The 25872-nt window shown below is 40.7% G+C and overlaps 1 protein-coding gene and 1 long non-coding RNA gene across 2 annotated transcripts in view; both read right to left on the bottom strand.

Annotated features, from left to right (window-relative positions):
• Positions 1-17300, bottom strand: part of tnr (tenascin R (restrictin, janusin)) — a 238576-nt gene extending 221276 nt beyond the window's left edge. The window contains exon 1 of the mRNA XM_036597368.1: positions 16944-17300. The gene's annotated coding sequence lies outside the window, so the exon portion shown is untranslated. The remainder of the gene's footprint in view (positions 1-16943) is intronic.
• An 82-nt stretch (positions 17301-17382) lies between these two features.
• On the bottom strand, positions 17383-21705 carry LOC118826434. The gene is made up of 4 exons (XR_005008750.1): positions 21015-21705; positions 20819-20878; positions 20161-20282; positions 17383-17503 (listed from the first exon to the last, which is right to left on the bottom strand). It is a non-coding gene; the product is annotated as an uncharacterized LOC118826434 (long non-coding RNA).
• Positions 21706-25872: the final 4167 nt, after the last annotated feature.

Here is a 25872-nt window from a genome sequence, read left to right as displayed (position 1 = left end):
TTTGGAACCATCTAGGTAACTTGGAACAGGAGAAAAAAAAAATGTGCCTCCGCTTATCCAGATTTTTCTGGTTATACCTGCAGCTGACTGAAACAAGCATTACTATATAATAGAAAAAGAAAGAATTAAAAGCCAACCATGTTTCAGGTGTAGAACAAAGTGTACCATTAACATCATATCGAGTTTACCTAACTAAATCCAGATTAAATAAAACCAATTTCCAATAGTGATACACCACTGGCACTGCAATTTAGTCCAAGATGTGGCCTAATCCATTTCCGGGAAACCAGCCCTAAGGGACAAATGCAGTGAACAACAACAAAAAGTTGTGGATTCGCAATACTTCATATATGCCATACTTGTCTATTCAATCAGAAGAGTAGCATCAGCATACACAGACTGTTACCTCAATATAAAATGAAATCGTTGTTGCAACAAAAAAAAAAGCTTTCAGTGCAAAATGCTACACTGATTGTAAAAAATTAAAATCTGCCATTGGAAATTAATCTGGTTTTCAATGGAGTGGAATTGTCCTTAGATCAAATATGATTTTACGCAAAACAAATAACTGAAGACAACATAATTCATTTATTTGATGTTGCTTGTACAACCCCTTTTGCAAAAAAGTAACAGAATGCTATGATGGGCAAATCATTTAAACCCTTTCAATAGAAAATAGTTATTGAATTTAATACCAGCAAAATTTAGGACATGGGCATGTTTGTGTTGCATCACCTCTTCTTTTAGTTGTTTTTGAATTGTTGCACTATTTGCCTGCACAGTCTTTCACAGAGTGGTGAGCCCCTCCCCATCTTTACTTCTGAAAGACTCAGCCTCTCTAGAATGTTCTTTTTATGCCTGATGTTCCACCAGGTGTTTTTAAAGCATTACACAACTTTACCAGTCTTTTATTGCCCCTGTACTTTTTTGAAATGTGCTGCTGGCATCAAATTCAAAATGGGCATATATATTTATAATATTTTAATATATATTTAAGTCAATTTCTGTAACCTAGCTAGCTACAACACCTACAGTTCCAAGACCTTACAAATTCCAATTTAATCCTTGAAGATAAAGGGATCCAACATAATGGTAAGTTATTCATAAATTTTCCTAGGTTTTTGAACTTATTTGTAGACTTCATGAATAAAAAACATTTCACGAGATCACAGAATTCTAGATATACTCGAAAAAAATTGGGACAGTATGTGAAATGCTAATAAAAACAGAAAGCAGTGATTAGTAAATTCTGTTGGATCTATATTAAATTGAAAATAGTACAAAATTGATTGTTTTTTGTTTTAAATGCTCATTCCAAATTTGGTGCTTGCAACATGTTCCAAAAAAGTTGTGACAGGAGCATGTTTGCCTCTGTGATGCATCATCTTTCCTTATAACCAGACTAAATAATCATATGGTGAATTAAGACACTAATTGGTCGAGTTTTGGAAATGGATTTTTTTGCCACTCTTCTGTTACACAAGTCTATACAGTTGGCGCAACCATATGGGTCCTTTTGTTGTATTTTGAGCTTAAAAAGACACTCTTCGTCAATGGGACACAGTTCTAGACTACAGGCAAGCCAGTCTAGGACCCAAACTCTCTGATTTTGCAACCATGCTGTTGCAACACATGCAGGACGTGGCTTGGTGTTGTCATGTTGAAATAAGCATGAACATCCTTGAAAAAGATGGTGCTGAAAAGACAGCATCTTGTAGTGTCAGCAGAAGAAGAAACACAAGGGTGGCCATGATCTGCTGCGAGAAGTGCTCTTTAATGAACACACTGGCAGAAACACATTTGAATCTCAAACCGTGGGGAAGGGGACCAATAGTCATACTATTCACCTAGACACTCACACACAAAACCCACAGCCCCGACACTTAACAAGCAACTTAAACTAGCAAACAACAAACAATAAACACACAAATAATCCCTCTGTTGGAGGCATGCATACCACAAGCCTTTGTGTGTGGCCCTCACAAATGTACAAGTTACCCACTAACACCCACCCCCTCACACCAAGACAGACCCTGGCTTTTGAACTTTACCCTGGTAACAATCTGGATGGTCCTTTTCTTGTTTGGCACAGAGAACGCACGTACATTATTTCTATAAAAAAAAAAATTTTAATTCACTCGACAGACCACAGCTCCACATAATTCCACTGTGCAACAGTCCATTTCAGATGAGCTTAAGCCCAGAGAAGTCGGCAGTGTTTCTGGACACTGTTGACATATGGCTTCCACTGTGCATAGTACAGTCTTAACTAACAATAGACAGCGTTTACTGACAAAGTTTTTTTCAAAGTATACTTGAGCCCATGTGGTGATATACATCACAGAAGCTTGCTCTTTGTAATGCAGGATCTGAGGAGAAACTGAGGAATCGAAGGTCCTGTCCTTTACACCCAGAATAAGAAATTGTTTGAAAATATCACAATGTTCCTAGTCATAAACTGCCCCTGTCCCAACTAGCAGGCATCGATTTCAGAATGAACGCATATTTACAAGAAAACAATGAAGTTGATATTCTTTGTACTGTTTTTGTTTAACTGCAAGCCAAAGTAGATTTATAAACCACTGCTTTTTGTTTTTATTTGCATTTCACATGCTGTCACAACTTTTTTGGAATTGGATTTGTAGAAGTGTTCAAAAAATTCAAATAGTATGAACAGAAAGCAAATATTTGGTGTCTCATTATGTTGGACTTGCTAGAAGCCAGTGAAGAAAAAACCCTAAGCCCAATCATTAAAGCTGTGGTTCATGTAGAGCGGTGGACCTGTTGGTTACTGCTGTTTTGGCTTTGGTGGACCATATGTGCCTCCAAGCAGAAATAAAAAGACACAGCAGCACCCTGTTGGAACAGGATGGCAGGGCGTCCCAAATTGGCTGTTTCGCTTCCTGCAAAAATATGGGCGGTCAGTAGCATTCTCAGTGCCATACTAAATAGGAACAGCAAGTACCAATAACCTGGATTTGACACACAGCATTTTTTCCCCTGACTGCGCCTTTGAAGTGCTCTCATTCCTTTTTGTGTGTTGGAGCTGCTTCTATCGTTTGAGCTGGGCCCAAGTCCTTTGGGCTGTTTGGACGAAAGTGCATCTGCCCTGTGCTGGACGCCTGCAGACCTGAGATCAGGTGGCTAGGCAGGTGGTGTGTATTAGCCATCAAAAACGAACTGTGAAAGCACTGTTCCCCAGCCAGTGAGGAGAGCAATTTGACATTCAATTAGAGCAGCTGTCCTGGAGGCTAGAGCATACAGCCAGTTGGAGGGACACTTTTGACACTCATTTTTTTTAGGCTCATTCACATTCAGGTTCCACCCACTGCTGATGTTCTACATCAAGCCCTGGGTGCACTGTGGCTACCATTTATGACTAGATCTACATGCACAGAACCATGAACAGCAGAACATGTTTGATAGGTAAAGCCAGACATCAATACATTTAATTTGCACCCAGAATCCTATGTTAGTTGGCCACTGTTTGCAGAGCAAAGCTTTATTTAGTTATTCCTTAAACATGGCAGTTATCACGATCACAAAAGCATGGTATCATTCAACATAGTTCATTAACACAGGCAAAGAACTTTTGTCAGATGATTCTAAACGTTCAATACTACATTTGTGTTCAGAAGCAAAAGAGGAGGTATTTTGTTACGATATGAGTTTGATTCATTAGTCACTAAAGTTATTACTGCGCATACTGTCTTGTTTAATGGAAAGAAAAATTTTTGCTCGTTTTTGAAAGCTGTTGAAATTAAATGAAAAATTTAGGGGTACACACTCAAACCAGTCAATACTAAAAGTAACTCAAATGTAAATGTAATTCACTGGACTATGTAATTAAATATTTGATGAATTACATTAAATTCATGAAAACATTTTTTGATACAACAAAAACCAGCAGTGACAAAAATGTGCATATCAATGTGGTAATGTTTCCATAGCTGTGCTTTATAGTGTCCAAATCAAAAATGCTCTAGCGCCAATATAAAAGACAATACATTCAGACAAAGAATATACATGTGGATACACTGATTTTACAATCTTTAACCCATGTTAAAAGAACTACTGGTTGGGCTACTGCCTGAGTGGCCCTTCTGTTCTGAGATTCATGGGTAGAAAGGCAGTCGCCCAGCAGGTCGGACCAAACACGAGCTGAGGGGGGCGGGTGGGAAACAGTGGACCTGAGAGACCCTCTTCACTTCCACTGCCCTTCTTTCCATCCCGGCAGCCAGCCGTTTCCCAGGCAACCGTACCGTCAGTGCAAGGGAGGTTGCAGGGGTTGTGAAGGCGAAACATCTGAGGCGTGGGGGGTGGGGGGGAGGACACTACCAGACACTGGCGGGTGCCTTTGTCTTGCAATCCAGCTCCTGAGCACCTCACCCAATATTCTCCCTGTGCTCCCTGCCTAATGAAAAACTCAATTTATGCACATTGGCTTCGTTCTAGTTTTTATTCTTCCCAGCTCAGGAGGAACTGACAAAAATATATATGGCAGTTTGAATCCTATTGAACTCTGCTTCTTCACTGTGTGAGGCCAAGCAACATTCTCTTGATTACACTATTCAGATCACCACCTACAACAAAAGAATTTGAACCGGTCTTCCAATTAAAGAAAATCCTAATTTGAATAATTATAATTGTCTTTAGTTGGAAGACTGGTTCAAATTCTTTCTGTCTTGGTTGGCTGTGTTTATCTATAAACAATGCAATGGTCAAAACTAGATCCGAAGATCATAACTGAGTGGATGTTGTTTGCTCCACTTTTCAAAGCGTCTGTGATGTGTTCAGTGGCTGGCATCGAACTCAGCCTGGCAGTGGAAGGAGAGCAAAGATGCTTGTTTGACTGCATTTCAAATTAGCCCAACGATGCAGCTTTGGGTCAGCTTCAGGTCTACAGAAACCAGCTACAAGACAAATTTCTTCCTGCCACAGAAAGCAACACAGCTTATTGAGTACGGCCATTTGTCTAACATTGAGCGACGATTTAACGCTGTGCCAAGCACATTTTTCTTGGTTAGCTTTCCACATTCTATCTACCCAAACTCTATGTTTTCCACTGAAAAGCCTACATCTTTAGATTCTGTTTGAGCTTGCAGATTATACAAACTTGCCTCTGGGTTACTGGATGCTTCTTTGCTGTTACATTCCAATTCATCTACAAAGATGGTGGGAGAGCAGAACTGACCTTACTTCATAGTAACAGCATGCTTAGTTTGAAAAACTTCAAAATGTTGAAAAGCCCTAAGCTAATTATTGATCCATCCACCCATACATGAAGGATGCCTCTGACAGAGCTGACAAGTAGGACACAGGTATAAGGGAAAGGAAATGAGAGGAAAGAGAAGAGAAGCGAGAAAACAGAGGAGAAAGACTTTCTATGTACCCATCCTTCCCTCTCTGGCATACACTGCACACTGTAATTGACGGACATGGCACGGCGAACAAGAAGTTGTTGTTATTTTTTCGGAATATTGTTGGCTCTGATTGAACAGGAGCAGTGGCCCGAAAGAAAAAAAAATTAGAGCCAGGAAAGCTGAGAAAGCTCAGGCTCCTTTAAACAAGATTGGAACTGCCGACTGTAAATGTGTAGCTTTAGTGGTTCACACAAAGTTTGTCTGTGGATACTCTCTCGTATGACAGCCCTTTGACCCAAAACTATTGAGGGACTTGTAGACTTTTTGACACTTTCAGTTCCGCAGGTGATAGAGAACATGTGCGCTGCCAGAGCGCCTTGAGAAAGAACTTGCAGCAAAAAATGACAGATGGGTGCAAGGGAAAGGTATTAGAAAAATTATATTTCCTACAGTGAAGCAGTGGAGACAGTAAAGGACTGTGTGAGCTTTCTGAACTGTGGGTGGTCAGAGATCTTGTGTTATATATTGTCAGTGCAGACATGATGAAGTCAGAAGATATGTTTTACAAATCTCTGGTTTTAAAACGTCTGTTAAAACATTACACCAGTACTGTCCAACCGTAACATCGTTATGGACGGCCTTGTCAGCTCTCCAGCATTCATGCAGTTTCTTTAACAGTCTACAGTAAATAGAGAGCATATCTTTTTTGTGTGTCTCAAAAAGTAATAAATCAGTCCAGTATTGTTCTTCTTACCCTGCGGCTCAGGCTAGTAAGAATTTGAACTGCAAGAATTTGAAGAAAAAAAAAACGACAGTGGGAGTAAACTGAAATAACTGCATGTGCCGAGGATGCACTGCAGATGCTTGGTGTTATTTCAGTGCCCAGGTGTGAAGAGCAAGAGAATGAACCCAGCCCTAAGGTGAACTCTCCGGCGATGCTACAGATTCCATTTTCACCCGAGAACCTTGCTGTAGGGTGGCCTATTCAGATTCTGGTCCACTTTTTCAAAAGGGCTTTAAAGATATTAACATGACCCCTTTTTCATCACTCCTTTCTGCCATCTCATTCTTGATATGATGGCTTCTTCATGCCACAGGTTTGCCCACTGTAAAGATGTGCATTGAAAATTACAGTCCGATTTGCAGGGCACTGACCTTTGAATTGCTTTATAACGAATTCCTTGGAAAGTGCCTCGTCCATGAGTCCCCTCTCCATTGTAGTTATACGAGAGTGGCTGAGGGAATAGAAAAGGTGACCATGCTGCGAAACTGACAATAGATGGTGTATGATCCGACATGTTTGCCTCAATATGCGAGTCCTCCCAATTTCAGGCATGACTGCCCCAGCATGACTCGTGCATTTCTTTAAAATATTTCTGGAAAACATTTATCTAATCCCTTTCACGGTTCCTTGCGCCCACTGGCTCTATAGCGTACAACTGGGCTGACACAAATGTCTATGTATGGGCATCATTCCTGGATTTGCCCATTTTGGGTGGCAAATTAAAAGGACAAAACACCAAGTTGTCATCAGCAACCTTTTGTCTGGGATTGTACTTCACTTTTTTCACTTCCCAGTCTACTTTTCTCTGTTTTAAGTATGCCAATCCCAATTTGAATAATTGAACTTCAAAGGGATCTTGTTTTTTCTTAAGCCACTGTGTGTGCTTTCGCAAAGAATGGCTGCCGTCCTGCACTAAAAATGGTCTCTGCCTTATCTCAATAGACAGACTTCTGCTTGTATTTGCTATGGTGATTTTACCAATGAACAAGAGTGAAGTATATTTTTTAACTGTATTTGCTACGTGAGTAAGATTACAACACAGAAACTCAACTTAGGAAACAACTGTTATTTCAGTGCCCAGGTGTGAACAGCAAGAGAATGAACCCAGTCCAATTTTGATACTGTGTAGTTGATACTATGTAGTCATTTTACAACACAGTATCAACCTTTTGATACTGTGTAGTAAAATAAAAAGAAATAATGGATTAATGAATATGCAGTAGGACTGCATGACATGGACAAAGTGCTAGCCTTGAAGAGCTGACCAGAATAATTTGAATACTCGTTTGTTATGTTAGTGTTTGGCTTTCTATTTACTATTTGGAAGCTTTGTCTAGAGCAGTCACTGTAAATATATGGAAAAGTAAACAGCTAGCTTAGTTGCCAATTTATGAATGCATCATAAATTAATGCTAGACATCCACATCACCTTGTCCCAGAGTGAAGCAAATTGCACAGCTTTCTACATGACCACTGAAGTTAAAAGGGTAGAGATGCCTCAGAAACAAATCACATATGCGGGAGGCTGGTACACCATGAACGCAGAACAAGTCTGATTAATCATCTCGAATAAGTGATCCTATTTCAAGTACAACTACACATCCAATCCACAGTTTCCAACTTCGTAACAACTTCAGGGGAGAATATTAGCTATTAGAATATTAGCTATTTTTTCTTCCTTTTTGTTTATAATTAGAACATTTTATAGCAGGTTTAAAACTGTTTATTCTGCTGAAATCACAATCACAACAACGTTTTTTACTGCTGTTGCTTTCCAGCACAACTTGAAAAAAAAAGGCTTGGGTTTATTCTGTTTGACAGATAGCTTAAAACACCTTAAATATTAAATTTTAACAGTGATTCTAAAAATTAGTATTCAAGTACAAGTTCAAAAATATACAAGAGTATTCGAAGCCTGTAAAATGCTGTTCAGACCAGCCTTAAATAATTGAAATTATATTGCTTCATATTGCAATTTTATATATGCCTTGAGGAATATCTGATGTGACATGAAGACATCACATAAATGCCCTGACACATGAATGTCCATACACCCTCAGAAACTCATCTGACTTAGCAAAGTTTGGCCAAAACACTCAAAACATGCAATAATCTGCATATTGTTAGAAGACTTTGTGATCTCAATATTGGAAAAACCAATGTCATGATAATAATTAACGATATATTGTGTAGCCCTAATGCACAGCTGCATCTTGCACCACTTCTTTTCCTAAAGTGCAGACAGTGCAGCATTGAATACTGGTGAACACTGAACAAAATGAGGGGTCCAGAAAACTCACATCCCTGACTCACACTAAAACATTGTGCAGTTTTTACTAGCTCAGCCAACAGTCCTTAAATACTGGCCACAGTCTTCATGCTCTTAGATATGCAGGAGTTGTAATGCTATGTCCCTCGTTGAAACACAAACTGTAAAAGGTCAGTGCATTTTTCCTGGTCAATTCCTGTCTTGCTACCCTGCACAAAGTCAATACCCATTGAGGTAAAAACGAATGTCAGGCAAATACATGAAAGTGCTCTTTTTTCCCTTCATTCTGCAAGACCTGAGAAAATAAATAATTCATTTAATCCATAAACGGCCCGGGTGGCCCTCCTCCTGTGGACCGGGGCCCAGAGTCAGTCAGGAGCTTTGAGATATGCAGTGTGTTGGAGAGTGTGACGTCTGTCCAAAATGGCCTGATTAGAACAAAAGCCCCTTGCCAGTTCCAATGTCCTCTTCTTCATAACAGGCTCATCCAGTGCACCACATACACACTACGGCCCCAGAAAGCCTCATTGTGCGCTCTCGCCGGGGTGGCGGGCTCAAATAATGAGAAATATTAATTCAGACAGTGGAGGTCGTGGTTGGGTTTTTAAAAGCCGATCAGACTGAAGCCTTTTTTTTTTTTTGGCCTCATGCATATGCGTCTGCAAGGCCTAGAGACATTAATAGCACTTTATGAGAGGCACAGCTAGTGTTATGCTGAAAAAAAGAGAGGTTTTCAACATTGCTTTTTAATGGCAGGTTACAGATTTCAGAGTGAGAAATGTATTTTCCTTTAAATGTCCAAATTCGGTTTGTGCTCTATAATATCCTAAATATTGAAGCTTGAAGAATGTGAAATGGGGAAGAAGATATAACTTGAAACAATGGTTGAAGCATGAATACACTGCCAGAGTTACAGACTCACACAGATCATTGTTGCTAAGACTAATGCTAAACAAAGTGTGTGTGTGTGCTATTCAAGTCAGGAACTGTCTCTGAGGATCTTACTCAGAAGGGAAAAAGAAAAGATATTGCTTCTTTGTCTACTGCAACAAGGGAATACTTTAGTCATACTATAATATGAAGTATTTATAGCAAAACACATGTACTTCAAATACAGAAGACTACATCTCAACAACCTTATTCTATTTTATCGAGTGGACAAGTGCAGCAGCTTTTTCCTACATAATCTCAGTCTCTAAGCAGAGCTTTCAGTTCTTCCCTGACTACACCATTGCTTTACATACTTATATATACATTTTTTATATATGTATACATGGGCTCATGAGCTGATATGTTCTGCATACACGTGCACAAATAATACATGAACAAAAACAGACAGACAGATAGACAAACAGACAGATAGATAAAGTATACATAATGTTAAACATAGGCGTCCTATAGTGTGACATGCCATCTGAGGAAAGCATATTTCCAACAGTGTGGCATTTTCTAAAGTGTCATAACGGTCCAGATGATGTCAAAATTTTTATGTGTGGCAGCTTGGAGTTTCTCCACTAGGGGGAGCTATTAGCATGCAAGTGGCTTTTGTGTGTGTCATTTAAAGAGAAGAAACGGCCACAAATGCACATTTGCAGTTACAACTTCCAAAACTACAGCCGAAACAGTTGTTACTCAGTATTATATTACAAAAGATGTAATTTTCATTGAAGATTTTAATTAAATGAGTTAATGTTAAAAAGTCTTTAAACCTATAGCTAAAGTGCCATGAAAAAAAAAAAGAAAAATGAAAAAATGAAAAAAAAAAAACAATGTTGTGTATAAAAATCAAAAATGAAAATGCATCAAAAATCATTTTATAATCACATCTTGGCACCATGAATCTTCCCAGCTCTGATAGATAGACAGACAGACAGATAGCTAGACAGATAGATAGCTAAACAGACAAACAGACAGACACAAAAAGCACACTCATCAACGAGGTGGTATAAAATGGAAGTGTGAAGATGCATGCGGTATAGCAAATACTTCCCTTCTTCCTTTTAACTACAAAACAGAATGGATGGAAATTGGCAGCTAAACACTGCTACACAGCTACGTGGGAGTCTTTCTCCATCTGCCTGCACAGATGGGGAGAAGTTACTGCTGAAAGACCAACATGTGCCAGTCACACAGCTTCAAACACTGGGTCAGAGCAAATATTCAAAAAAGGGAAAAAATCTCTCTGGAATAAAAGACACATCTTTTCAACAAAATCGTTCCCGTTTCACGTCTGTGAACAAAAACGAGCTAAATAAAAGCTGATTTTAGCAATGCTCGGCACATCAGTGTGTTCTGACAGTCAATGTACTGGAATTGACTGCTTGTTCATTTCCCAAATTGCAATTATCTGATTGGCCTATTGCCGTGGGGAGAGCAGGAAACAGGGATGGAAAGATAGATGCTGGGTGTTTGGGAATTAGGCTTTGGACTGTTGGACTCTCTCGGTGGGAAATCAATGGTGTTTGTTTAATTATTGGGTGAATGTAATCAGTGCCACTGCTGTAATTACTACTACTGCCCAGCAGTCATTACAAAATCATTTGTATCAAGCCATCTCACATTCAGGACTAATTAATAACAGCCTCTTGTAATTGTTTCTGAATTGAAAATGCAAAATATTTACACATCTCTTTCTTGGTTTTTGTTCATCTTCTTTTTGTCCAGATCGCATACAGCACGAGAAACATACGTCCTCGAGCTTTGGATTGCAGGCCTACTGTATGAACAGAGTGTCCTTTAACTTTATGGATTTGTCGATGATTGCTTCTGACAGCAGTCACTAAGCGTGCCTCCACTGGAAGCCATTCTAAGTGTGGGATTAGCAGCGGTAATTGACAAGGGCATTGCATCAAAAGGATTAATTTCACACATACACAGCAGGGGTAGGAATATATAGAGATATATGGCTCCAATATATGTGTCTTTAAGGTGACTTCAGCAGTGACTAGAGAGGTTAGGGCCCATGGCCGGAAATGAAACTAGCATATTAAGCTAATGATACAATTCCTTTTAATTGCAGACAGATGGAATCTTCACTGGAGCAAATAATTGTTTCACTCCTTAATCACACATCAATTAACAAGCTTGGGCTGCCTCAGACCTAACTGGAAGCTAGAAGTGCGGATCCACCCAACCATTTTGGCCCACAATGGCCTTGATAGTCTCATACTAAACATTCTGTGCATCGAGTTGTTACAGGCAAGGAGAGAAAAAGAAAGAGCTGAAGCGTTTTGTAAACACGCCTCTTCCAGCAGCTCCCTCGACATGATATCTCTGCAATATAAAACAACCCATCTCAGGCAGCTAAGGGCCTCCAAGCCTGAACTTTAAACCGAGACCTCTCAGGAGCTGCCACATGGTGCAAAGGTCTACTGAACACACAGTCAAGCTTCTGGATTGGTATTTAAAACCTGGCAAATGCAAGGGAAAAAGTTGAGTTTAAAAAACAACACTCTTAGCAGATCCCACGAGTTTCGTCGGAGAGCAAAGAATGCTGCTGGCCTTACAGTTGGATGCCTTCAGAGAAGTCAGTGCTATAATTCGTCTTCCAAATAGAATCTGCATCTTAAAAATGGAAAGCCCACCTCCAAGGCAATTAAAGCAAATGCCTGCAGCAAAGCATCAATCCCCACCCTCTGAGATTTTGGCAACTTCCCATGTTTGGATCAGCTTGTGATGCCTGAGGTTTGGAAGCACTAAGTCCTTCACCAGCAAAGATTCCTCTCAATCAGGAGAAAATCCGTTCATTTTATTTCAATGATCCCTAAAACAAGGTTCTTGTTTAGTCTAGCATTTACTTCAATCACCTGCAAACTGATGAAAATTCACAGGGTGTCAGCAAGCATGTACATTCTGACTCCGTGTGACGAACTGGGGTTTGACTTTGATGTGGCTGATTGACAAGTGCCTATAGAGCTTCTATAAGTGGAAAGGCAGAGCTGCCCTCTCAGCTTATCTGGGCTGTCACTCCAGTCATCCGACATGACAAGACCTGTCCTTGGCCCCTCCTTTCCCCCCCTCTTCTCACTTGCCGTCCTCTGTTCTGACTATTTTTTCCTCTTTTTCCAGCTCAAATAAACAATTCTGCACCACACTAGCCCAATCCCGAGTGGTCTGAAATAATCCCTGGCCGTTGTATGGCTGTCTGTTAATCTCTTTTGATTTATTCATTTCTTCCAATTCTACAGCTTTATAGAGCAATCAATCGGCCTGTTAGCCTGCGCCCGATCAAATGCTAGCTGATAAGACAAATGTTCTTTGTCACTGAGTAGTATATAACTGGGGCTTTTTTGGCCCTCCATCGATTGCTGATTTCCTCTGCTCAGCAACACTTTTCAAGCTGTGGGCCATTGAAAATTTATCTCATGTTATCAGCCAACCAATCACTCTCTTGCTTGCTTTCTCTCCTGCGCTCGCTCTCTCACTCACAAACGCACACATAGTACCGACTTGTTTCTCACACAGTCACATAATGTTTTATGAGTCAGCTGTTACGGTTTTACTGAAGCCAAATGAAGATGTCTAGAACAGAGATCCCGCAATGTAGCTTGTGCATTGCTGGGTGAATGAACAGAAGAGGCACTGTTGATTGACTTAGCCCAATTAGCTAATCCCGTTACCACAGACCGTCATGCCGAAGTTCAACTATGGTGCTATGACACTCCACAAGTGCCTTGTTTTAGGGCAGCTTGCTACCTCAGGGCAAAATCAGCAACCAGCAAGCTTCCATAGCCCCAAAGAGAGAGCCCTCCGACTCCACCTACTGGACACATAGGGTTAAAAGTGAGAGTTCGGCAGTCAGACTGCATCACGAAGGGTGGGTAAGCAGTTGGGGGGAAAAAGCGGTTTGCAGCTGAGTGCACAAGTGAAGGGCATGGGTTCAAGCAGTTCTCCCCCTTCTTTCCCTCACTTATTCTCTTTCTTTCTACCCGGATATTGTACGAGGCCAGCGTGGCTTTTCAGTAGGAGAACACCAATCAGTTCGGAGCCTGCACAACATTTATCAAACCGATTGAACCCATGACAGAATGGGCCACAGCTGCACGTAAGGCAGAAGAACAAGAAATGGCTCGTTTGAGCTGGCACTCCCACAAAAAGAGATCTGCTTCATCCCGATGTGTCCTCGGTTTTAAGAACGTCATCACCTTGTGATGAGGTTGGCAATTGAGAACACCGATCCACATGTGTATCATTTCACAGTCAGGGAAGCAATAGATAGCTGCCAAAAAGGGAACTCAGCATTGACATGGACGGAAACGTCAAACAAACCATGTTTAACTCAATGACAATATTAGTAGCGAGTTGGATGCCACTGAAAGGTTACTCCAATTCTCCAGGCTCATCTGACAAAGAATGGTCCTGTTAGCCATTTCAGCACTTTCATTACAATGACATTGGTCCTTGACCGTCCATATCTGCGTTCCAATTTCTTTTTAAGTGCCACTAGTCCCTGCTCAGAGTACTGTAAATGCAAATGGGGAGCTTGGCTTAATTACCTTGGTTTTTGTGACAGCAATAAACGGAGAACCTTGCGTGTAACATTCTCACTGCTGGCACTACGAACAGGCAAATGCCCTAGATTGAAAAATTATGTAAATCATTAATTACCACTTAGAATAACACAATCTTGTCATTTTTGCCATCACCCTCAGGGGTTAACTTTTAATTATTCGCTCAGACCGCAAATGAATGCAAAAATTATATAGAGGAAGTGAGATGACAGGATGTTTCAATGCTGAACTGAATGATGTCCATCAGTCTCAGTAATTGGAGAAAGGTGAAATACAAATCTACATGCATATTATGAGCAAAAGTGAAAAGGAGGACAGCGCTAAGGCGCGGTTCTAAATATGGAGTATGCAGTTATGCTTGTATCTTTAAATTAGCATCAAGGCTTTTGTATAGTAATCTAGAACTCCTCTCTCTCATGTGCTTTAAACACTGCTCTGCCTGGAGTGCTCTAGTGCTTTATGCATGTGTGCCTGTTGGTAGTCCATGCAAGGTTTTGCTGTTTTAGCCAAAGCAGAGCTTTTCAAATCCAATGTCCGTCTGCCGCATTATTGATCTACATTTACATAAATTTCACTGTGATGCTGTGTGCTTTTAATGGATAGGCCCGCTCCCTGGCAGGAGGAGACAGAGAATGTTATCTGGCCTCTCAGACGCGGGAGGGTAAAGCGCTTTGAATTTGTGCCCAAGACGAATGCCACAAGGAGCGAGGGAGGAGTGAGCAGCATAGAGGTGTGATCTACCTACAGAGAGATTACAGTGTAGCCCTGAGCTTTCGTCTTACGCCATGTGGGGAGGTGATGCTGCACCACCAACCATATGATAGCATTCAGAGTCGGGGAGAGGAACTAGCTATGATTCATATGGCAGCAGAAACTCAGCAGTAAGGACATCTCCACCCCTACAGCAGATTTTGAATATTATGCCAATATCTAACTCTGTGCTCATGGCCAGTGCTCTCATCTGACTTTGACAAATTAAGCACTTAAAAAATATTACAATAATCTTCATGGCGCAACTATAAGTGAAAGGAAACAGGTAAATAGGAGTGTCTGAAAGAAAATACAAACAATGTCAAAAAATAATGATAAAGATAAAATAGTCAAGGTAAGGCACTGCAAATAAAGACATCATAAAGATATTATTTCTACGCAATCACACAGCAGCATCAGCCTCTTTGGGCTGTATCAGCACCTCAAACGGCACAGCCATAAAGTTTTCCCAATGCAAAAAACAATCATAGATAGATTTCTGGTTTTGCTCTGGCTGTATTAAATTCTGCAAGACAGCAAATGCAAACTGGGTGTGGAGAATTCGGATCTTTTTGGTTTCAGGGACCAGGATGCTGCTGGATTTTACAAGGATTTTCTGCTTTACACCAAACCCGAGCACAATATCCGTTGAGCTGACCCGAAAAACTATTTTAGTCATCCAGTTTTTGCACAACTTGGGCCTTGGACTTGCTTAAGCCCCAAGCACCGGAACATCCCTGCAGTAATACAATCTTTTCTTAAATTTGATTTCAGGATTATTTAATTGCACACTATCTCTGCAAGAGAGGGTAAGGCCAGAGAGTCCAACAGCACAAGCACAGAATAAATATGAGTGCATACAATACTGGAAAATAGAGCATACTAGTGTAGGTGAAACTGCCACCTAAATGTTAGAAAGACAATAACTCAGCACTACTTGAAACTAATCCACTTGCACTCAAGTGCTAGTATTATAGTTTTAAAAAGTAATTGTCATTATGATGTAAGAAACACAACTCTGACAAAGTGATGAATATAGCGATGTTTGAGTTAATGGACAGAAGTATGATCAATCTTTCAAACGGACTTAAGCAAATTGGGAGAATCACTGATTACAAACAAAAGTCTATGACACAGTATTTCACAATGAGCTATATGCATATAAATTCAGCTATATACATGAACAATGTCATCTTTACTCCTAAAGGTATTTTATCATATAGAATGCAATGCTAAAGACAAATTTAAAAGAATGCCATCCAATGAAAGGGCCTTATTATTTCAGCGGAACTTCAGGGCTTCTGATACAAACTTGACTCTAAAAAAGTGCAGTCAAAGCCAATAACCATTATATGATGCAGATATTATGCAATCGCACTCTTGTTCACATGGAATTTTTCCATTGACTTCTGACAGAAATAGTTTCTAATACAAACATTTCTGATATAAACCCTAACCCTGCAGTCAACACCATCTTAGAATGCCTTTATTAATAATATTGGTTTAGATTGCACTTTTTAGGGTATATAACAGTTATTATTATATAATTACACTGTGCTTTTTTCCCTCACTGACTGACTTTCCTCAGAAATTAAAGATGTTTCTGATGCAAACTTTACACTACAAAGTACAATGAAAATCAGAAAACATTGTATGATGCAAATATAAGTATGTGATTGTCCTTTGTCTAATCAAGCAGTAAGGCAAAACATGAGAAATTACATGCACACAAATTGCTCATCATATTATGGAATACATCCTTATGGCCTTAAATTAAAGCTGAAGATGAAAATATGTAACTGCACTGTATAATACGTCAGTCAAAAAGCTGCTTATCATATTATAAAAATTACATCCTTAGAGTACAACTCACCAAAACTGTTATTAGATTGTAAAAAAGAAATAATTAATAAATAGTCTAAGCTGATGATACTCGTTGGCCTTATTTTTGCAAGTAAACGCGGAAACAGCCCAGTATCCATACGTGACCATATAATCTTGGCACAAATAAAACAGAAATGCTAAGAGTTGTTAGTTGAGTAAGGCAACAGTTCCTGGAATAAGATCAGTAGACTGATGCTGTGTGGGTCGAAGTGTTCTGTGTGATAATGTTGTGATTGATGCAAAGCCTATGAACTAATTCATTTACTTGACACCCTTAATAGCCAGCCCCAACCTGCTCCTCTGGTCAAGCCAAAGCTACGTCCAGCACCCTCTCCTAGACCAGAAAAAAGTCGTGCTCATTTCAGACATTGACGCAAACTTACCTAGTTAGAGAAGCCCAGTTAGTGATGTCGATCTTGGCTCTTCGATGCGGACTCCTACCCCTCTTCTCTGATTCCAAAGGAAGCTTCTCGTCTTTCTCCGATGCTGTATCGATCTTTCAGCCAGAAAGTGTTATACGGCCTGTTGTTGCCACCGTTTAGAAGGGAGCTCCTATCAGCCTGCCAGTCGCGGCTGCAATGTGGGAAGCTGCACCTTGCTTCTCTCTCTCTCTCTCTCTCTCTCTCCCTCTTGCTCTCACTCTCTCTCCTCCTCCTGCTCGCACACTATCTCAGTGTCTCCCTCTCTTCAGCGCTGGACTGACTCTCTCTCTTGCTCTCCTCACACTGACACCCCCCTCTTCTCCCACCTCATTCTGCCTTCCCTCCTCTCTCACCCTCACTATTCTATCCCCCTTACCCTCCTCCCCCACATCATCTTGTTCTCCCTTTCGCTCGCTGTATTGATCTCTCTCCGTGCTGGTACTCTCCTCGTGCAGCCCCTAGTGGGTGTTCCACTAGATGTCTGTTGCCAGTCCAGACTTAATCTCGCAAGGCTTAGCTCACTGACAGAGAGAGAGAGAGAGAGAGAGAGAGAGAGAGACAGAGAGAGAGAGAGAGAGAGAGAGAGAGAGAGGTGTAAAATCTTAAAAATAAAGGTCCCAATTTGGGACCCTTGCAGCAATGTCACAGAAGATCTACTTTTGGTTCCCCGAAGAACCTTTCTTTCAATGAATGGTTTTCCAAAGAACTGTTTTTCTGAATGGGATAAGCAAGTGTAAAGAACCTGTTTTACACTTTAAAGAACCTTCACATAATGTAAAGTTTCCATAGCAAATAAAAGGTTTTTATCCAAGCCAAAAACCTTTTGGTAAACTTTCTTTTTAAGAGTGTACATGAAGAGAAACGGAGATGCGCATTAATGTTTCAGCAGGCAGTCTCAGGCAAATGAACACAAACAGGGAAGGTGATATTCCCGCTGGGCATCCCTTCAGAAACCAAAATTGGTGGAGGACCTTTGCGGCCCCTCCTGGGGGCGAGGTGAATCTACAGTCTGTTGATATGCTTTGCCATAAACCCATCATGTAGGCTATGTAGTGGTGCAGCATCAGCTTTGGCACCTACGGCTACAGGACCTCTAACATCATTACCAGTGGCAAAACAAACATACCGCCATCTCTGAAATCACAGTACCACACAACATGAGCCACAGTAACAGCGGGCTCATTCTAAAAGCAGCTTAAGCACATGCTGTAAAAGATAATAACCGTAATAAATACCAAAATGGCCATTCAGTCCACAAGTATTTTAATTTTTGATATTTTGGTTCTGCACTCTAGTACACTGGGTTTTGAAATTAAATAATGACTATATAGTCAAAGTGCAGAATACCAGCTTTAAATTGGGGAATTTACATCTATACTGATAAGTCACGTCATTAAGTATACCTACTTTGTATCTAAACCTATTGGACCTCATTCACCAACTGTCGTTAGGAAGAAATTTCTTCCTAAAACCCACTTACACAGTTTTCATGAAGATTGTGACATTCACCAATGTTTTCTTTTTTGGGTTTTGTTCTTAGGTAAGAACAGAATCCACGCACACTCAAGAACACAAAGGTGTGAACAGTTTAAAAACAGATAATGAACCTGACGTAGACTTTTTCAGGACCTTACTCAAGAACAAATTTAAGAAAAAACTTTATTTCATTCATAAATCTCCAGGACCCCTTCAGGACCACAAGCGAGCATGCATTATTTGGGCGGTGGATCATTCTCAGCACTACAGTGACACTGACATAGTAATGGGATGTTGCTGTATGTTGAGTTGGTACGAGTGGCTTAGACACAACAGTGCTGCTGGAGTTTTTAAACACTCACTGTCCACTCTATTAGAGACACCTATTTTCTGGTTCACCTTGAAGATATAAAGTCTAATACAAATATATAATATATAATACATATAAAGAAAATTGCTTGTTTGTTGCTGCACAGTTTTTGCAGTCATGCTCTAGATCTTTGTCAGTGGTCAGTTTCTGGTCACAGCATACCGTTGGTTGGATATTAATGGTGTTGGGACTATTCTAAGCCCAGAAGTGACACTGAGGTATTTAAAACTTCAGCAGCACTGCTATGTGTGATTCACTCTGTGCAGCATCCATACCCACACTAACATACCACTAACACGTTAATGTAAATGCAGTGCTGTGAATAACCAACAACCCAAACAATACTTGCTTACTGGTGGTCCTCTGGGGGTTCTGACTATTGATGAACAGGGTAAAAGGGGGCTAACAAACAAAGCAGAGAAACAAATGGACTACATTCTGTAATCGTAACCTGCAAAGTTTACCTATATGGTAAGTGGAGCTAATAAAAGGGACAAGGAAAGTAGATATAAGGTAGGGGTACTTAATGAAGTGGCTTGCCATTGTACAATGGGAATCATACGTTAATGTTGTACTGCTGCGTCGTTTAAGGTGGAACGGGACAATTCGAACAAGATGCTATGTGTGATTCACTCTGTGCAGCATCCATACCCACACTAATATACCACTAACACGTTAATGTAAATGCAGTGCTGTGAATAACCAACAACCCAAACAATACTTGCTTACTGGTGGTCCTCTGGGGGTTCTGACTATTGATGAACAGGGTAAAAGGGGGGCAGCTGACTTCAGCTTTGTGACTTGTTGCAGATTAAACGTATCAGGAAAGCAGCTGAAGTGATTATAAATGCAAACAAGTCCATTCATCTCCAAATTATCAATGTTCATCTTAAATCTCTTTCTTTGCCATTTTCTTATCTGCATTGCTGTGACCAGCAGTCTGTGCATCAATCTTCAGCGTTAAAGGTTGGTGAATTAGCAGTTATTATTCAGCTGCGCAGGCCTGATTCTCACCCCAAACAGAGTCAGGGTCACTGATGAGAATTTTGAGGCTAAATTGTTGCTGAAGTTTAATAAACGACTCTGAATGTCATGTCTATACACATCTTTCCTAAATGTTAAAATTGGAGCAGTTTTATTTCAACAGTTGACAATGCTTTGCACAAAATTGTTTGGTTTGTATATGTTTATTTCTGTTGACTGTTGTTAAAAAAAACCTGGAATGATTGACTTTGCCTGTACTTAGTCAAATTCACAAACTTTCAATTGTTGAGATGTAAACAGTTATTCAGAGTGGTATAATGATAAGTGCTCCACTCTAGAGAAACTTACCAAGTCAGAATTTCCTTTTACTAAGCACACAAGTCACTTTTGTGTGCATCATTTAAAGAGAAGAAACAGCCATGAACGAACACCTGCAGGAGCTCACAAATACACGTTCGCAGTCAAAACTTCTAAAACAAGAGACAAAATAGTTTGTTACAAAAAGATGTTGAGATACTCAATATTATGTAATTTAACATATGATTTCTATTAAAGACTTTCATTAAATCATTTAATGCTAAAAAGCATATGAGCAAGAAACTGCACAGAAAGTAAATCCCCATTTTTAATAAATAAAATGTCATGCTAATTATTTTGAGATATCATCCCGGCCTACTTCAATGTTTCATTTGAAATGTAGTGTTCTGGAGTACAGAGCTAATAAACAATAAAAATCGTGTCCCTGTCCAATTTCTTAGGGACTATTAAATCCACAATTTTTGCAGGACATGTCTCTCCTGCGCTTACATGAGGCCATTTTCTAATAATAACAGACAGCTTTAATACCTATTGGGTGAGCAATAATTAATCACCCCCATGGTTTCCTGGTTTTACCCTTGTTTTGTGTAGTTTTGTGCTGTGTGCTGCGCTCCGAGTGTTAACTCAGCAGAAAGCCAGCTGCAGGATGAGAGTGGTTGTGCTCTTTGTGCTGTTGATGTGCACTAACCTGGGCCAAAGATGTGGAGAGCCAGCATACCGTCAGTCAACACAGCTCCTGAGAAAACTACTGTGGAAATCATAGAATGTGTTAGAGGGTAAATATATACAATGGCAAAACAGCACATGGCAAATGTCTTTGCTTTTAAAAGATACATTCTTTATAATATATTTCTTACACCAAGAACTTTGTCTGAAACTCTTACCTTGCACGTCCATTATTTGGTTCATGTAAATTATAAGTCTGCTATACAGGTGTACAATTACAGACTGTAGTCCAGCTTCTGAGGCACAGTCATCCTCCACCCCATTCATCATTGCTCAGTTTCTGACCACAGGACCACTGCTGATCAGATATTATTTGGTTCTCAACACAGCAGTGATACCGATACGGTAGTGTTATGGTAGTGTGTGACACTGGCATCAGCCACAGCGGAGTTTTCACACGTCAGTATCACTGCTCGGTTAAAAGTGGTCCGCCACCCAAAAACATCCAACCAAGAGCGACTCAGTCTGACAGAGCAGGGGTCTGTGGTCAATCTGACTGTTGGTGAACAACTTGGTGATGGCTATCAACACACGACAAACGGAAGTCTCTAACTGTCCACCAGCATGGTGGAGCTGCCCGGGAGGGGTTTCATATGTGGTCCTGGATCTCGATCAAATAAATAAAAAAAAAGATTCGTGGCTATGCGACCTTAAAAGGAAGCTTTGACGGGTGCACCACCCAGAGCGCATAACCTTAAGCGAGTGCCACTGAATGGCACAAAAGTAATCTAACCTTATTGGCCTTCCTCTTGCACCAATAATGCCCATCAGAGAGCTGTCCCGAGCAAATTATCTTCAAGATTAACGCCTGCTCTGCTACGTGGTTTGGTCTGGTAGTCGTTTGTTGTTTTTCAGGATGCACGTGGTTCATTCATGTGACGTTACTGCGTTGGATATGCGCATGCGGGAGGTTTCGGGGCGCAGGTTCACTCACACTAATAACAGATAGGAGTCAGTTAGCCCGTGAATGTGAAAGGTCAGGAGTGTATTAGCGGAAATTAATGAATTCAGATGTATTGTGAACATATGCACAATATCTTAAATAACTTATGTATGAAACAACTGATGATCAGAAACAGAGAAAAATACAGCTTCCTAGAGCAATCTATGGTGTTTTTTTTTTCTTCAGGCCTCTATTACAGTATTGAAATAAAACACCTACACAGTTCTTTGGAGAAGTGATCTTGAAAGCTGCAGCATTACTCTAACTGCATTTCAATGGCCAGCTTAATTTTTTTGCGATTCACAGGTTTATTATCTTATATTACATAAACAATTAAAAGCTAAATTGTGTATTAGAAGAAGGTTACTGCAACCGAACATTTCAAATTATTTTTTTCCAATCACTACATACAAAGTAGATCATTGTAAGAGTATCAATAATGATAATAATATTCATTTCAGGCAATTGCTGTTTTGACAAAGCTGTACATAAGTGGATCTTTAACCTGAAAGGGTTCAACAGATCAATCTCTTAGTGTATCTTCTATTTGCATTTTTGAATTTGCATGAGGACAGCTCTTTCTTCTTTCTCTCTCCTAGACTTTGAGCTTGGGATAGGTCTATAAATTTAACAAGAGCTGGGTTTTTTTTAAAACCTTTAATGATCTGTGCGAGTCTTGCCTTCCTGCAGCAAGAGCTTCAAGTTGGAGGCTGTCGTCTGCTCTGACAGACCAAGGACCAGCTCATAGACCTTTCTACAGCCACCATTTATTTATGTATTATTAAGGTTCTGCCCTCTGTTCTCAAGTCCTGGGCATAAGGAACAGCCTCGACAATGTGTTGTTTTGCTGCATTGGAGTCCTCATCGAAAGGTTATGTACCAGATGGTTAACTAAATACGATTTCACTCCTTTTGCTTGTTGAAAGATACACTGATCATGCAGATAAAGAAAGCAAGGAGGTCTGGAGAAAATTCTAATTTAAAAAAAAAAAAACAACTCTCCATGCACTGAAACAAGTAATGCATTACATGTACTACATTCAAAACCAGGTATTGCCAAATGTAAGTTAACTGAAAGACACATTTTTTTGATATATTTTACTTGTGTAAATGATGTTATGGAAATGAAAAGGGGAAATTTCTAATGTTTCAAAATTCTTGCATAGTCATTCAGAGTGGCTTGACGTGAAATGCTCCATTCTAGAGAAATGTGCAGAGACAGAATTGTTCACTGTGGTGGTAATAGGAACCAGATGTCCAAAGCATTTAATGCCTCTTAAAGCTACCTCACAGAAAGCTATTACATGAAATGGTTAATAAAGGGATGGCCAATCTTATCCTCAAAGGGCTGGTGTGGTTGCAGGTTTTTATTACAACAAAGCAGGAACTCACTGGATCAGTTGTTTGAAGCCTGACCAACTGATTAATCAAGTGGAACGAGGTGTGCCTCTGCTTGTTTGGAATGAAAACCTGCAGTTACAGTGGCCCTTTGCAGATAAGATGGGACATCCCTGAGTTAATACATTGTAGTGAGACATTCAGGTTTTGCAATAGTTTTGAGATAATGTTTGGCCTAGAACACATTTCTTAAAATGCATTCATTGCTGTGACGTAGATAAAGGATGTTCTATGGCAAAATAGTCCCCAAAGAAAACTTCTTTTGGATTTACTACTATTTTACCATTATCAACATTACATATAAATACTCAAAAGACATATGTAGGTTCACTGGTCATTTTGGATAGTAAACAAAATGCTTACATTTGAGTTGTTGATGTCACGTGACACATACTATTTTTTGTATCATCCTTAGTTACTTAGGTAAAGCTAGTTTAGATCAATTAATTTGGGTAAGTCCTACAGACTGAAGAGTCTTTTGCCCAAAATGCACCTAAATGTCCAGACCTAACTGCATATTTGAATGAAATAATTAAGTTAACTAAACTTAAACACTAAAGAATGTCTGTTATTTAGCATATTTTGAGTTAAGGTAACTTTATTCAAATGTTTTATATTCACTGCTTTTACTTAAGTTGACTTTACAGTCACATACAAACAGGCCAGTAATCAAGGGATAGTGCAGCACTGACACAGCACTCATTTCTGAGCATGAGGTAGCGGAATAAGGTGCAAAGATTATTTAACATGCTGTAACTGTGAGTAAACGCAGTCAGATTATAACATACCTGAGCATAGCAATTCCTGAGGTAGGATATATGCAGTGCTAGAGTGAACAAAGTGTAAACACTGCATTAGCAGGATGCTCCGGTATCTTCTGCCAGACGGCAACAGTGAAAAAGTCTGTGTGACGGATGGATGGGGTCGTCCACAATGCTGGTGGCTTTGTGCATGCAGCGTGTGGTTTAGATGTCCATGATGGAGGGCAGAGGAACCCCGATATCTTCTCTGCTGCCCTCACTTTTCGCTGTAGGGACTTGCGGTCGGAGGCAGTGCAATTCCCAAACCAGGCGATGATGCAGCTGCTCAAGATGCTCTCCACGGTCCCACTGTAGAACATGGTGAGGATGGGAGGGGGGATATGAGCTTTCTTCAGTCTCCGCAGGAAATAGAGGCGCTGCTGGGCTCTCTTGGCTATGGAGTTGGTGTTGAGGGACCAGGTGAGGTTCTCTGTGATTTGGACACTGAGGAACTTGGTGCTCCTGACGATTTCCACAGAAGAGCCAGTGATGTTCAGTGGGGGGTGGTCACCTCACACTCTTCTGAAGTCAACAACCATCTCCTTAGTTTTGTCTACATTCAGAGACAGGTTGTTGGTTGTGCACCAGTCCATTAGCTGCTGCACCTCCTTTCTGTATGCTGACTCATCATTCTTGCTGATCAGACCCACCACAGTCGTGCCATCAGCGAACTTGATGATGTGGTTTGAGCTGTATTTTGCAGTACAGTCATGAGTCAGCAGAGTGAACAGCAGTGGACTAAGCACACAGCCCTGGGGGGTGCCAGTGCTCAGTATGCTGGAGATGTTCCCAATTTTGACTAACTGAGGTCTCTCAGTTAGGAAATCCAGGACCCAGTTACAGAAGGAGGTGTTCAGGCCCAACAGGCTCAGTTTTCCAATCAGCTGCTGAGGGATGATGGTGTTGAATGCTGAGCTGAAGTCTATGAACAGCATTCTGACATAGGTGTCTCTATTGTCCAGGTGGGTGAGAGCCAGGTGGAGTGTGGTGGAGATTGCATCGTCTTGGGGCGATATGCAAATTGCAGTGCGTCCAGTGAAGGGGGGAGCTGGTCTTTGATGTGCCTCATGACAAGCCTCTTGAAGCACTTCATGATGATGGGGGGTGAGTGCAATGGGACGGTAGTCATTGAGGCAGGACACTGGAGACTTCTTCTGCACAGGGATGATGGTGGTGGACTTGAAGCACGTTAGAACGACTGCAGTGCTCAGAAAGATGTTGAATATGTCCGTGAGAACATCAACCAGCTGTTGAGCGTATTCTCTAAGCACTCTGCCCGGTATGCTGTCAGATCCTGAGGCTTTTTGTGGGTTGACTCTGTGTAGCGTTCTCCGCACATCAGCTGTGGACAGACACAGTACCTGTTCATTTGGAGGCTTGCCGTTGTGCCGTTCTGTGCTTCAAACCGAGCATAGAAGTTATTCAGCGCATCTGGAAGGGAGGCATCATTGTCACAAGCAGGTGGAGGTGACTTGTAGTTGGTGATGGCCTGGATGCCCTGCCACATGCTCCGTGTGTCAGCAATGTCTTGAAAATGATCATGGATTTTCTTTGAGTAGATGCGCTTTGCCTCTCTGATGGCCCGGGAAAGCTTGGCTCTTGCTATCCTGAGGCTTGTCTTATCCCCTGACTTGAAAGCCTTGTCGCGAGTTCTCAGCAGTATGCGCACCTCTGCAGTCATCCATGGCTTCTGGTTGAGGTGTGTATTGATGAGTTTGGAGACAGTAACATCATCAATGCACTTGCTGATGTAGCCAGTCACTGATTCTGTATACTCCTCCAGGTTGATGGAGTCACCGGAAGTTGCTGCTTCTCTGAACATCTCCCAATCAGTGTGCTCAAAACAGTCCTGAAGAGCAGAGATAGCTCCTGGTG

The sequence above is a fragment of the Colossoma macropomum genome, unplaced genomic scaffold, assembly GCF_904425465.1.
Source record: "Colossoma macropomum unplaced genomic scaffold, Colossoma_macropomum, whole genome shotgun sequence".
Taxonomy (NCBI): domain Eukaryota; kingdom Metazoa; phylum Chordata; class Actinopteri; order Characiformes; family Serrasalmidae; genus Colossoma; species Colossoma macropomum.
The sequence above is the reverse complement of the archived record's forward strand: the minus strand, read 5'-3'. Positions and strand labels throughout refer to the sequence as shown.